At 38.0% G+C, this 15,137-nt stretch overlaps 1 protein-coding gene across 1 annotated transcript in view; it reads right to left on the bottom strand.

Annotated features, from left to right (window-relative positions):
* The window catches only part of SOX6 (SRY-box transcription factor 6), a 469,848-nt gene extending 464,018 nt beyond the window's left edge, over positions 1-5,830 (bottom strand). Inside the window, exon 1 of the mRNA XM_074954950.1 lies at positions 5,714-5,830. The gene's annotated coding sequence lies outside the window, so the exon portion shown is untranslated. The remainder of the gene's footprint in view (positions 1-5,713) is intronic.
* Between the last annotated feature and the right edge of the window lie 9,307 nt (positions 5,831-15,137).

Genomic DNA, 15,137 nt, shown 5'->3' with positions numbered 1-15,137 from the left:
CCAAAACATTAATGGAATTGTTATTCCAATAAAGGTAGCCACACTTGCCAGTCTCTCTGCTTGCCTGGGCTTTGTTTATGTGCTTAAAACGCCACCCTGAGGTCAGCGCAAATAAGGCAGCCAAGGCAAAAGCCTGCCAAGGAGTTTTCGGATTAGCACTTTGCAAAGCAAAACAAACAGTATCAGTAGCATCGGGAAAGTCATCGAAGAATCTCGTCTTGGCAACCCCAGTTCTAATGGCTCTGCTAATGAACTTAGGATAAGGGGAGGATCAATCAGGATCTTCCCTCTCTTTCAGCCACATTGATGGACTCGGGAAAACATATGCAGAGAGATTTATATAAATTGAGGAGGTGAAGTGGGGATAGAAATACTGAAACGCATCCACTACTTCGCTTCCCAACCATCTGCTCACAAATCCCGCTTCGCTTCTACACCTTTTGTACTGTGGACCACACCAACGATGGTTTCCACCGCAGAAACCAGCGCCTGATAGAGAGAACACCTCTTTACCCATCTTTACAAAGTAACCTGGGGAGCGAGGGTTTATACAGTCCCACTCACGCAAGGAAGTTTCCCCTCACATCCTCAGAGCACGGGCCTCAGAGCATCTCTGGCTTCCCCACCAGATCCCCAGACTCTAAGCAAATTCAGGGCAAGTGCACTGCCCAGGTTTCCCTGGAGCCTTTCAGTTTGTCTCTCGATTTGGAGGTGGGGCTGAGTCTCGTTTATAATCTTTGCTGAATGGTTTGAATGAAAGAGGAATTATGGAAACACGTTGCTGTGACCTATAAGGGACCTCCTAGGGTCAAGGCTTGGCTTAGGTAGAGGGCAATAATTACCACACTGGGTTTGTCTATTTTCAACTGGCCAGACATAAGAAAGTTATCACAACAAAACAATGTCATGGAACCGGTCTTGTTCTACCTGGAAGCTATGGAAATACGTGATGGCGTCGTGTAAACTGCCAGCCCTGCTTTCACTAAGTTTACATCGAGATCAAGAAAAAAAAATACACGGTGACTTTTGAGAAACTGAGACCTACTGTAGCTGGTGGTCTCCTTTTGGGGAATGATGTCTTTTCTGAACCACAGCAAAGCATTCATCATATCGAGTCACTCTTAACTGGAAGAGCAGTAACTTCCCTGGCAAATGTACAGTCATCAAACTTTTTTAATTGCAGTCTGGACTAGTGCAATAGTGTCTCCTACAAATGAATCTTGAGAAGGGTGGTAAGAAACTCGGCTAATTGAATGAAGAATTCAAACTTCATTTAATGAGAGTGACTAGAATCAACACTACCAATGAATTCCGGATACATAGCAGGTACAGAAACAGAGGGACTAACTAATGTGACTGCTGAAGAAGCAAAAATATCAGCTAAAAAGAAGCTGTATACTCCCACTCTGAGTAGTTCAGCTACTAGATTTGTCTGAGCCCTTCTTCTTGGTAAAAACTAATTTGTAACTTCCATTTGTATACCCCTCTGAAACTATGGGTAAAATACCTTAACAGATACAAAAATGTACCTTGAGATAAATTATTTAACACTGATATTCCAGTAGACTTTAAAGGCCATGTATTAGAGACTCACAACCATCATTACAACATATTTTGTCACATGCTCCTGCAGCATACACCTGTGTGGCCTGTTCTACTATATGATATTCCTGGGAGATATAGTTCTGGGGTACTTAAATTGACTTTGTTAAAATGTTATTATTTAATAAAGAAAGAAAGGCAAAAAGAAATACTACCTCATTTAAACACACACACAAACACGGAAAGGGTTGGGAGGGAAGACAGGATTAAAGCACCCTCTAGCAGGTACTAAGTAACCTATTGTTCCCATATTTCATATTATAGTCCAGTGAGCTAAGTGTAGATCACTGGTGTAAATATGACTGTTACTGAATATTTTTTCCCAAACCCCCAGTTACTAAAAAGCCTGTGTTAAATAGGGCTACTCTGATGCACTATGAAAATTCCAAGTGTTTATCAGTCCACAGAGTTCCTTATTTCTTAGTGGCAATGCCCTAATCTAATGTTGCACATTAGGATGCAAAATGAAGCACGTAAGTAGAGCACTTATATACTGTCTATAAGATACACCTATGCTTTACCCCATTGGTGTGTGTTTGTTTCATGCATCAAAAGAGAAAAAAATATGTTTTAAAGAGACTGATATAATCACAAAAGCGTGAACAATTGGTGAAAGAAAAGAAAGAAAGAAAGAAAAGAAAGAAAAGCTCAAATGAGAGAACAAATACACACAGCTATCTTTGAACTGAGGGCATGCCTACATTGTAAATACAGGCACTGCCACTAAGTCACATATGTATGCCACATAATAGGAAGAAAAGTGATTGTCAGGTATAGGACAATGGTTCTGTATCCCATACTATTCATAACAACACTTTGCACTTTCATATTACATTGATTTAAAGATGCACTTGTGGATTTGCTACAGTATGGGCCTGATCCTGTTAGGCCCATGTCATTGTCAATTATTACAGTGGGAGTTTAGCCTGAGTTAAAGACTGATGGATCAGGCTCTGTGTACTTAGGAAGGGTCTTTTTTATTAGCAGGGTTAGAAATATTGAAGTAGTTGAATAGATATACAAAAAAGATCATGAAGTGGGGGACAAAAACAAGACATTAAGTTTTACTAAACAGATGAGTTTTGCATTAAATTTATAAATAAATATTGCAAGGCTGTTTCCTTTCCTTCTTCACTTCTAAGAATATTATTTTAATTTTTTCACCACAGTCTGTTGCTGGAACTTGCTGAGACAAACAAAACTGGGTCAAAAGCAAGTCAGTCACTTACCAATCTATTGATAAGTGGCTACATTTTGTAAATGGTTTTCTAAACCAGAAACGTTAGGTAGAAACTGCTGAAAGTATTGGATAGTTTTAGACTGAAATGTGACAATTTCAATCTATTTTTAACATTCAATTATTCATAACTTTTCTTATCGGCTAGTACCAAGTTCAGGGCCTGATCCTGCAGTCCTTACTCAATTCAACCTCATACTGGCTGCTTTAGGACTTTTGCTGAGAGTAAACACTGCAGGATTTGGCTCATAGTGTTTTATTTCTTATCTGTGTCAATGATCGACAAGTCACATGCACGAAATAATATACATTCATAATATAAAGCACACTTTGTTTATTACCAGGGCAAGTTAAAATCCATAAAATTGTGTTATGACAGCAAAACTTCTGTGTAAATCTTTACAACCTATAGCTATAAACTAACTTGAAACAAGCTATCTTAAATTGGTACTACACTTCTGATTCAAGTAAAACATCCACCAACCTCAATATGAATATTGCCTGAATAACAGAGTGCATAGTCAAGCCCTTTCTACTCAGTGACATTCAAAAAGGCTCCAGATTAATACAATCACATAGTCACACTGAAGATGTGTATTTAATATGCAAAAATCATGCAATTTAGAAAAAGTCAGCTTCTTAATATTTAAATAATAGAATAAACGACTTTTTAAAGGATGGTTTATTATTCTGTCATTATGGGCCAGATTCTGCAGACATTTATATATGAGCCCCCCCAGGGAAGCAAAGCTACTCACATGCATAAGTATTTGCAGGACTGGGACCTATGACTGCACAGATAAGACTAAATGTGCTTTATTTACTCCAAAATATAGCAATGTTGTATGTAGTAAATTCTGACAGTTGTTTTGGAATATTACATTGTAAAGTTTTTTAATAGCTGGTATATAGTTTGTCCTTGTTTTGATGCAATAATGTTTTTGACTATAATATGTAGCAGAGTTAAAACAAAAAATGTTTACATAAAAATAAGAATTCAGTTGCAAAACTGCGAAAGTATATTCTCTTGTAATTTGCCTTTTGACAAAGTAGAGGAAGTATAGTTTTAAATTGAGCATTAAGTAAATAAATGTCAACCCTGTTCACTGTCATTAGCATACTTGAAATTGTAGTTTATAAATGTTTGAGAGCATCAGCATCATGATATGGTTGTCATAGAAACTGCAACAATATGTCATTTAAATTAATTTTCCATGCAGTGATGATAAAGTCTGTGTCTACACCAGTTCTATAAAACAAGTTCCAAAAGTAGACTGAAGAGCAAGGAAGAAGAAATATAAATAGGAAACAGCACATTTCAAATTATTACTTGCTTAAAAAAACCAATGTGAGATACAACTTATTGTTAAAATTACAACTCAGTATGCAATTGAGTAGAATTTTATTTCAAAGAAAGCTGAGAGAACATTTACTTACTGAAAAATTATCAGTGCTCAGTGAACCAGATCTGGTCATATTTAAAAAAGGTATGATCAAGTCCAGTTTAGGAAATGTGAAGTATTAAACAATAATTTTTAAACCATGAATACTCTTTCTGTATGTATAAGGGGGAAAAAAAGTTTAACATTGCAGATCCAGAGCCATAACACAATTTAATATTTTTTTCAAGGTAGGAAACGTAACATGAATAGATTTATTTTTCCTCTATAATGCAGCTACTGTGTGTTATGAATGCTACCTTAAGTAAATCATTGCCAGACACACTCAATTGGCATTACTGACTTGATTATTAGAACAGAAAAGTTTACCAAAATAAAGACAGTGTTCTTTAAAAATAATAATCACACTATGATGATGTAAGAAGATTTAGCTCTTGATTTATCTGTCTTTTGCTACGTTATGGAGCACCAACATTTACTCTGATTTCTCCTATTACATGTTTCATAAAAATATCCAATTCAATAGGGAGACTATGGAGGAAAATACTGAGCAACACTTAGTGAGAAAAATATATTGGATTTCTTATTTAACATATTTTAATGGTGATCAGGAAATATATAAGAATTTTGATACATTTAGTGAGTTGCCATACAGCTTTTTATATCCAAGACCTCTGAAATTATTTGAGGCTTGAAATAAGTCATCTTCACATAAATGAAAACTAACAATGTTATTTTTTAAAAAAAAGAGAGACTGAAGTAGCTATCTGCAGTAGAGAAAGAAGAAACATCTAGAGCTATTCTTCTTGATAGGATTAAGGAGTGCTACAAAAGAAGCATTTAAATCTCTAGTTTTCCCTGACAATTAACAATGAAAAGCAGATGTTTACAAAGCTATTTTATATGCTGGTTTATAAGATGCTAAAAGATGGCTTGTGGATGGTAAGAAGGAAGAGCTGGATAACTGCTTGCCTGGTGTATATTTAAAAGCATTTTCATTGGCTCAGTTATTGTTAATAATGAAAGAAACACTTTGCGCTGTGTGTGACTATAGAAAACTGCCGTCATAAAGTCCTCAAAAAACTCTTAAGATGTAATTTACAAAGATAATAATAATACAGAATTATTTCACTTCTCTGAATGCTACACATTTGCATACCAGGACTGTGTACAATATACTCATAATGCACATTCATAACAACAAGGACTTCTGAACGCTGCAACTACAGCACAAGATCTGTGCATTAAACAATCTACAGTTCCAAGTTTTCCTTTTGGGTGTGAAACTGTTTGTCTCTGTAACCCAGGTGCTAGGTGTCTACACAAAAAAGGTCCACATTCAGCTCTATACCTTCACTGTGTATGATAATCTAGTGAATATCATAAAATACCACAAAACAGCAACAGTCTTATTAACCAGTGTCATTTTGAAAAATGGCAAATTATTTAACATGAATTTGAGAGAAAGCCTTACCTAAGAATGCATCCGATGAAGTGAGCTGTAGCTCACGAAAGCTTAGGCTCAAATAAATTTGTTAGTCTCTAAGGTGCCACAAGTACTCCTTTTCTTTTTGCCTAAAGTTGAGAGTCTGCAGATGTGGATTCTACTCCTGGTTCTGCTACAGACGGATGGAGTGATTTTGACCAAGTAACTTTGGCCAAATGTTTTTCAACCCCAGCTTAGGCACATTTATTGTGATTTGTATGCTTACATTGGGTGCATGCAAAAATATGTCTGTCAAAAGTCAGACCTACACCTTCTGGGTTCTCAGTCTTATCCGTAAAATGGAGATTATCCTATTTTACCTATCTTATAGGGTTGTCAGGATACTTAATTAGATTGCTTACCTGATGATCAAGCAATCCTTATGCATAAAAAGGACTTGCATTAAGGGTCCCAATCTTGCAAAGACTTGTGCACATGCTTACATTTACACAGTCTAAGGAGTCCCGCTGACTTTAAGGTGACTTCTCACTGTGCAAAACATTAAGCAGATATGTTGGTCTTTACAAGACCAGGGCCTAAATTAATGGGACTATTTACATGTGTAAAGTTACTCACATGCTTAAGAGTTTGCAGGATCAGGCCCAACGTTTGTGAAGCTCTTTGAAACCTTCAGATAGAAGGAATTACAGAAGTATTATAAATATTATTTATCAAATGTATTCTGGTACAAATAGGAGGACATATAGTAAATTCAACATTTTTTAAAAATTCATTGACTTGTGATATTTAAACACATGTGTAAAAAAGGTTTTACATTTCTATTTTCTAAAAATAATTCCTAAGATTTAATCATAAACATAAAAAGACCTTCGTCTATCACTTGTGCGCTACCAGTGCCTGAGTATTTTGGTTTTTATCTCAGACTCTGAATAAATTCTAATTTCAGTTAATGCCCACATTGTTTCTTTTATTTATCCAGTTGTGAATGAATGTATTCCAGTAAATTATGGAAATATTCAATTCATATTACCTGACCAGATTTAGTTTTCTCAATAGACTCTTGAACTACTCTACATCCCTGCACATAGGGTAGCTTTCCTAGAATAAAATTTATGCTGCTACTGTAGTTTAGTGTGTAACAATATACAGAGTAAATTAAGGCCCCAGTCCTGCAAACATACACACTTGGACTACTCGTGGGTAAAGATGAGCATGTGTGTAAATGTTTGCAGGATTGGAGCCCAAGGAAGCAATAATTTAACGAACTATAGGACCATATTCTCCCAAACTGAATTATTTATGTATACAATAGCAAGAAGTTATTGAGCAATATTTTGTATCTATTTGCAAAATGCCAAGGGGCAAATCCCCCTCCAATAGCTGTGATTGGCACAGGAAACAGGGGCAAGGGAAGGAAACCAATCCCTCAGGATGCAGCAGCCTGCACTAGTACTGTGCCCAAACACTGTGTGGGGAAATAATCAACCCATTGCAGCTCACCAGCTCACTCTAATCCAAAATCCTACTGCACTGAAACACACAGCACGCCCCCACAGAGCTCGGTTGCATGCCAAAAGCGGTGTGTAGACCCCTGTCTGGCTCCCGAAATCCTGGCACCTGTCCCATGAGCAGCAGAATAGCACCAGTTCGGCTACCGGCAGAACCCTCCATAGCCCCACAGAAGGGGGCAGGATTTTATCCCAGTCTCATTTACTACTTTGCTGTTATTTCAATTTGATATTTTAACAACATAGAGCTGCAACTGTTTCAGGCTATGATCTGAAATGTCTGATTGTGAGGTTTCAGTTCTGTATATTCGTATTTTACATGCCCTTTCAATGAGCTATCTAACATATGCAATAGGAATTTATGCCCAAAGTGGACAGCCTCGTTAAAAAATAAGTTAAAATAGGAGATGTTCACATTCAAGAGCAAAACCGTCCATGGCTGTGGTTGTTAGAATTAAAAAGCAGAATACTATGAGCAAAAAGAAAGTATTCTTGACTCAGCATTGCTTTTCCCCCTGCTATCTTCCGATCAGAAAAAAAATATTTATTTCATTCCTTTACTATGGTAATTTTCCACCTTAGGGTTACAACCCAAAAGGGGTTTGTAAAGATGTGCTAAGCAGTCATAGATTTTTCTATAGAACTCATTCCCCCCCCCCCCCCCGATTCTGTAGTTCTTATGGTTGCAGAGAAAACTGCCATGTTAGAGGTTTACTGAATATATAATATTGGGGAATATGGAATGTGTGTTTTTCAGTGAGAATGTACAAATTATATTATTTAATACACTTTTAAAATGTGAGATTATCACATTTATTTAACTTGAGTGTAAACACCTACTCTGACCATAGGCAAACAGCTTTTAAAAAATATACCAACTAATTATTGCATACTACAGATATAGTGCTGTGGCATATAAAGAATAAGGGATTCTTGAATACTGTCAAAGGATTCTGGAATATGGAATTACAGAAGAAAACCTGGGAGTGTTTTAGAGGCTGTGCTAGTATTGATAGCAAACTAGGGCTTCATATTATTATTTGCAAACTCCACTCCGAAAACGTAATGAGGGTTTCCAAAAACGTAATGGACAAAGTAAGCAGTTGTGTGTGGAGGACCCAGCATATTACCAAAACAATTAAATTTCTGGCATTGCTTTATTGTATGTAAAAAGATCAGCAATTAATAATGTTTCTCATATGTTTATGGAAATTTTCTTTTGGGCTTTTTGAATTTTTCTTTTGATCCTACTTTCCCTATATGCAGGCAAAACTCCTTTAAAATAAATGGGACTTTTGCCTGAGTAAGAATGGTAGAATCAGGAAAGCTGATGAAACAACTGAGGTTTGTTAATAGGAAAATCAATTTGATGTTCCTATAATTTTCTTCATTACGGGGATGAAAATGTGCATTCTTTGTAACTGAGTAAACTCACACTTGGGTTACTACTGTAACTCTTGTTCAGTCTCACCTCCTGTCTTTTACTGTTGGTTGCTCTCACTCTGGCTCACTTCTAAGATTAGTGTGTAAACTCTTCAGAAGAGAGAGTATGGAGCAGATCCTCATCTGGTGTAAATTGTCATACCTCCATCAAAGTCAATGGACCAACGATAATTTACACCAGCTGAGGATCTGCCTCCATCTCTTTATTTGATATGTAAAGAAACTCGTGCACTTTGGGGCACTGTATAAATAATTTTAAAACAACAATTTTAAAAAACACTCTTCTCACAACTCTACTGTTTTCCTAACCTCTCTCTCTCATTCATATATATATATATATATATATATATATATATACACACACACACACACACACATACACATACTCTCTCATTCATATATATATATATATATATATATATATATATATATACACACACATACATACACACATACATACATACATACATACACACACATATATATGCTTCTGCAATATAGATGACAAATCTGACCTTTATACTGGGACAGATAAAAAGCGTCTTTTAGGAAATGTTGATCTGGAGCGGAGACTAGTGGTGAAGAGATCCCACTTCTAACTGGAATCTCGACTAAAAAGATTTGTTTATTTGAAAATGTTGGAAATGTTTCTTAGCAACACCAATCCAACTGACAATTTCTGCTCTTCCCTTGCCCCCCTCCTCCACCTCTTTGCACCTCCTTTGAAAACATTGTAGAACAATCAATGACATAACATGGGAAAAAATTTCCAAAGGTCAAGACAAGGAATGATACAGGATAATACTAATATTTTAGCACATGAAGGAAACTATTTGCAACTGAATGACAGCAATGGGTAGCAGCACCAATGGGTTATAAGGGAATAACATTAAAGGGGCCAAAAGTAGGGATCAGGGGTCACAGAGTCTACGGTGATTGGTGAGGGCTTGAAGTTGAGACAGTGAAGAGGTCAAGAGCAAAATGAGGCTTTATGTAGGTGGTTTGGATACTTTCTTCAGAGCCAAATGGCTCCTGGATTAGGACTCCGGAAACAACGGTTTTCAGAGTTTAAAAGGTCTTGTAAATTTTGGCAATTTGTAGCCAAAAGAAACTTAGTTTACTGGACTGCCCTAGCTGAGATTACAAAAGTAAAGTTTAATTGATTAAATCTAGTTGGCAAATATACTGGCTCCCCCAGTACCCCTCCTGCTATGCTCTGGCCTATTCTGTGGCATTCCCTGTGAATTAAACATAGATCACCTGGGCAGATGTGCCATAGTAATTTCCCCAATGTTTAGCTCATTGGGAATGCCACAGAATAGGCCAGAACACAGCAGGAGGTAGCCTGGTAGTGCTGGGGGAGAATGGGTTCTTCCCTCTCCAGATCTCCTGCATACACCAAGGTGGGCAATATGTGCAGGAATGCCCCCTCACTAGGATGTCTCTCTGGCACCTTTCTTGTGGGGTGGAGCTTAGAGGGGCATTCCTCCTCTTTCCATGGACCTCCTTAGGTCTTACAATAGGGGAGAACACCCAGCAAGATTTAAATCACCATGTCCCTCATAGTCCTATTTTAGCTCACAAGGCAAGGAATGGCAGATGAATCTATAGGTGGTGCGGGGTGTGTGATGGGATTAGGAGCCTATTAAAGATGGAAGTGGTGGTCTCTGAAAAGCCTTCTAAGGAAAGTTGGGGAAGAGGGGACAAGCCCAGCTAAAGAGTCATGGTTACAGGGCTAGCTGCACCTTTGACCCCCTCTGGTCTCTCTCAGTGCACACCTTCAGGTGGCTAGGCCCCATGCCTTCACCTCACTCAGGATGTAATCCTGTAATTTTCCTACTCTTAGACCAGGCCCCAGGTTACAGCACCGTGATTCAACTGTGCTTATCAGCAGGCCCAACAACGTTCAGCACCTGCAAATCTTCCCTTCATGAGGTTGTAGCCAGTGGTCAATAGAGGTGATCTGAGAGTCTTCTCAGACAAAGTATTGTATAATCTTAACAGTCAGAATACACTAAAGCATAAGAGAAAAGGAATTTTAAAATAATAAAAGGGCCAGGGGTGCTGGAACAATTTTTATAGTGAGGGTGCTGAGAGCCACTGAACCAAACTGTAAACCCTGTATATAATAGAATCCACTTCAAGCCAAGGGGTGCGGTAGCACCCCCAGCACCTCTAGTTCCAGCACCAATGAAAAGGGCTATGAGTACATCTCTCTTCTTAAAGCTCACCATCCCCCAGATGCTTAGGAAGGCTAACTGCTTCAGACCCCCAAGCAGAAATCTGTCTATGTTAGTCTGTTCTACGCAAACAGTTCCCTGATATCTGCAGTCCCACTCTGGGCAGAGGAAGAGTTTTTAACTGTTACAGTCCTTTTGATCTGTTTATCCTCAGCCCTGGCAAAAAAAGCTGTGTTACTTTAGCTTGAGCCTGGAAGTAGCATCTTTGCACCTAATAGCTCAGGCATTGTGTCCCAAATGATCCCCCAACACGTTTATTCGGAGGTTGCTTATCTAGATCCATTGTGTTGCTTTCTTGCTTGCTTCCTAACAGCCCTGCTATTAACCTAAACCTACATATCTATACATTAAATATTCTAATAAACCCAATATACCCATACGGTAACTACCCTAATAACCAGGTCACATACTGTATTGATAAAATACTTCATATCAGCCTGACATCCTTCACATAGGGCCTATGGGATTATCTTGATTTGGGACAATTCTGAAGAACCTTCTGTGGCTCAGGGGGGAAGCAGCTGGGCCATGAGCCTCTAAAGGCTCACTGGGGCTGGAGGCTGTCAAGGTGCTAAAGACCCTTCTGAGGCTCACAGGGAGATGGAGGGAGGAGTCTTCATACCCAGGACCATCTCCTCAGGGAGAAGGATGAGGTAAGGTGTGTCTCTTTACTCCATGGGACCCCTGCTGGAAAGCAGTAGAGGGGAGTGATGATTCTCTCCATAGTTCTGCAGACCTCCAAGTCTTTGGAGATCCCAGTTCTAAGGACATTAGACAGTTGATAGGAGGGGAGCTGCATTTTGATGCATATCCCAAGTTATGCATAAGGGAAGCCCTCACTCTCTGGTTCTTAGGAGGTGGACTCATTTTGTATGGATCTTAGCATATTTGCAGCATCAGAATCCCTCTCCAGTGGATGGTGGTTAGCAGGACACTTCATGGGCAGCAGAGCTAGGGTGTATAATTTCCCCCCAACCCTGTGATATTTGAAAAGCTGCTGGATTGGGACGCCCTCCTTGCAAACTTCTGAAGGAACAGGGCTCTTCTCCAGTGGAACTTTTGGGGGGGGGGGCGGTGGGGGTTGTTTGTTTTGTTTTTACACAGCAATTCTTACAGCAAAGTTAAGGTGAAATTAAGGTTGCCGGTCCATATCAATGTTTGAGAGCAGGTTACATAGGAGAATAAACAAGACAAAAAATTAGAAACCTAGGGAATTCAAAATTAAGGTTTCTCTTCCACAACAAGTCAAAGTCACACTCAGATCACTACCACTACCTTAACTCTGCCCCAACAGAGACAAGAAACACCAAAGCTTGTACTGGGGGAGAAAGGCAAACTCAGAATTCTACTTCATGAAAGAGTCATCAAGAAGTCAAGTCAAGTGGTACTAATGCTACAATAGAAATTGGGCTGCCTGCAGAGTAGCTGTAATACGCTTACTTCAAAATCTATTCCACTGCAGATTCATTTTCCAGGCACACCCCAAAATACTAGACTTAAACATCTGCCACTGTACACCTAGGGAAATCACTTTCAAATTCATAGCAGACATATTTCCTGCTCCTTTAGAAGTTCAAATGTGTATTCTTAGTTAACAAATTATACACAATTACATATTGTCTTCAAGTGTCATACATTATTAAAGCCCATTTTTAAAACACAAAGTTTGCCCATTCCCCTACGTCACACATCATAATGGAAATTGATTATGGCACCATTCCTCCTCCATTTACTGTATATTAAAATTACAGGTATACTCAGTTACAGTGGGCTCTGGACTTTAATAAAGTAGCATTTACTAACAAACAATTTCAAGTAGCTCTCCAGGCCTGAAGTTGACCAACTAGAAACTGATAAGTTGGTCCATGAATCAAATAAACAATTTTACAATCAATGACTTCTCTTGCTTCAAAATGTCCAACCATTACACATAAAGACTTCATTAAGCTAGACTATAAAAACAACATTATGCAATATGCACCTTTAACATTTTTGTGCACTAAATTTTAATTTACTTCAATATGTTACTGAGCTTTTCTTGGAGTGAAAAACAGCGATCAATTACATGGATTTTTTTAAAAAAATCCTATTTTTAATTGACAAAAATCTGATCTTTTAAATCCAATTACTCATGTAATGTTAGTATAAAAGTGATAGTTGCATAAAAATAAAGTGCAATGAATTATCTCTGTATCTAAATACAAGTATCTGAGTGGTGACACAAAGCCAGGGCAAAAAATAACCTTTGCACACATAACAGCTTGATTAAGTATCTAGAGGGCAATTTTAGTCCTGATTCCATTGCCCAGTAGTTCAACATTCATATTCCGTATATGTGTCTTAAACAATAATCTCATTGATTAATATTATTTGTATTATAATAGTACCTAGGGGCCACAACCAACAGCAGGACCCCATTGTGCTAAGCACAACACAAACACATAGTAAGAGACCGATTCTGCCATGAAGAACTTATGATCTACACAGACAAGACAGACAGAAGGTGGAAGAAAGGGATACAACATAAATTTGGGACACAGAAAGATTAAGTAACTTGTCCAAGGTCACACGGGAAGTTATGACAGAGCTGGGAAACGAACCCTGCTTTCAAGTCCAAATGCAGTGCTTTATCCACAAGACCAGACCTTCTTCCTAATTCCCTTCATTCAAAATTATATGTGTAGTTTTGTTTGCCTTTCTCCAGACTCTGAATGAGCAGTACTAACTCACTCAAAATTCACAATGAAATAAATGGGAACTTTACTTGAATTTTATGCAGGATATTTAGGACCTTTTTGTGTTTCTATATTAAAATCTGATCCTGAGAGGGGCTGAGTCCCAAACAAGTTCCAACAGCATCTCTCTAGATCAGGACCAGGTCAGATCAGTTTCTCTCTCTCTTTTTTTTTTTTTTTGGCAGAGGGGGAGAAGGGGGCAACTGAAGACTTTCTTTTGCTAAATGCATATTGGAGAGTCTTTGCGGGCCAAATCTTCACCCACCAATGGTAGAATGAGTCAGCTTGCATTTGAAGATTGCCCTTGAAGTCTTGTGAAAATACAAATAATAGAAGTGTGAGTAGGAGAATAATCTGACTGTTACAATTAACACCTTTTGTTAGCATGGTGCTAATATTTATGTCACCTACCTATCCAGGAAAAAATTCCACAGAATTAAATTATATATATATATAGAGAGAGAGAGAGAGAGAAAGTCACATATATAATTAACATAAAAATTATTCATAATTAATAATTCACATACATAAGTCTCCACATACATATATATTTTTAAGGCGAGAGAAATTATTCCTAGGCAGTCTATGCTCATTACCGCTAGGGGAAATGTTCATGCAGGTTTTTCCTACAGAAATGTACATAGTCATAGGTCTTATTATGGACACATTTTTAAAAGCTTCTGCAGCAGTAGATCTGTAACTTAATCGAAGGGTATAAACTAACCATTCCCTCCCCCTTTTTTTTTGTATGTTTAAATAGACAAGTTTTTTAAAAGGCTGGTATAATTTAATCATATAAAATAATACCCCCACAGAACTCTTGCCATTTAAACATTCATGAGTAAATATATGCTTATTGTAGTGAGGAACTAACAGCACTCACATGATACAGGCACAGTATAGGTAAGTATTATGCAGGCTTCCTCACATAGCTCTATTGATACACCTCAGTGTCACTCCCTACAACACATTTTCTTTTCTCTTGTTTCTCTAATCATAATTCCTACCTTCAAGACAGAGGCTGCCATTTATGTGATTGTAAAAACAGAACTGACCACTCGTGAGGCTGGAAATTGCTGGGTGCCCCGCGAAGGTCAAAATGCTCACAGAAGGATGGGAATCAAAATCAACCACAAGGCCGCAAAATGTTTGTCCCAGCCTTTAAACAAAGCCCCGCTCCCACCCCATATCTGCTGTCTCTGATTAATATCCTGCCTCTGCTCGGAATACGCACCTGCGTGCCACCATTACTGCCATTGTGACAGCATAACTAACCCCTGTTTAGACCTGGAATTACCAGGTTGCAACAGTAGATTAAAATAAAAGAAACTTGCGTTAATAAAGCTGATGGAAAAAATCTAAGCAATTTATTCTGCTGACCTCAACATTATGCCTGGGGCATTGTGGCCACCACAAAACTAAACAGTGTGCTGAAGTGATCCACCTTGGAAGATAAGATCAGAATAAATTTTCAATTGCAGATAAGATTTTACTTTAGATTCAATCTCAATCTGCTCTTCTGTGG

Source organism: Natator depressus, chromosome 6, assembly GCF_965152275.1.
Source record: "Natator depressus isolate rNatDep1 chromosome 6, rNatDep2.hap1, whole genome shotgun sequence".
Classification (NCBI taxonomy): Eukaryota; Metazoa; Chordata; order Testudines; family Cheloniidae; genus Natator; species Natator depressus.
The sequence above is the reverse complement of the archived record's forward strand: the minus strand, read 5'-3'. Positions and strand labels throughout refer to the sequence as shown.